We start from the raw sequence: 282 nt of genomic DNA, 5'->3' as shown, positions 1-282 counted from the left end.
GCATTTTTTGGTGCACTAGTAGGAGGTGACCTTATGACCATGGAAATTGGAAATATTTACATCTTCAAAGATCAAGGGATCCTTTATTGAGGTGAGGTTTATGCGTTCAATTAACATGTTATCCTTGTTTTAATATGATGGATTAATATTATATCATGGTGCACTTTTCATTGCATGCTAAGAGTTTTGGCATTATATGGTTATTTGATATGTTCATATGGAGCATTTGATGTCCTAGGAGAATATGGTTAGACCATATTACCATATTTACATGTTCCTAGT

This window comes from Cupressus sempervirens, chromosome 9 (assembly GCF_028749045.1).
Source record: "Cupressus sempervirens isolate cs-2001-9-10 chromosome 9, ASM2874904v1, whole genome shotgun sequence".
In the NCBI taxonomy this organism is placed as follows: Eukaryota; Viridiplantae; Streptophyta; class Pinopsida; order Cupressales; family Cupressaceae; genus Cupressus; species Cupressus sempervirens.
Note: the sequence above shows the minus strand (reverse complement) of the source record.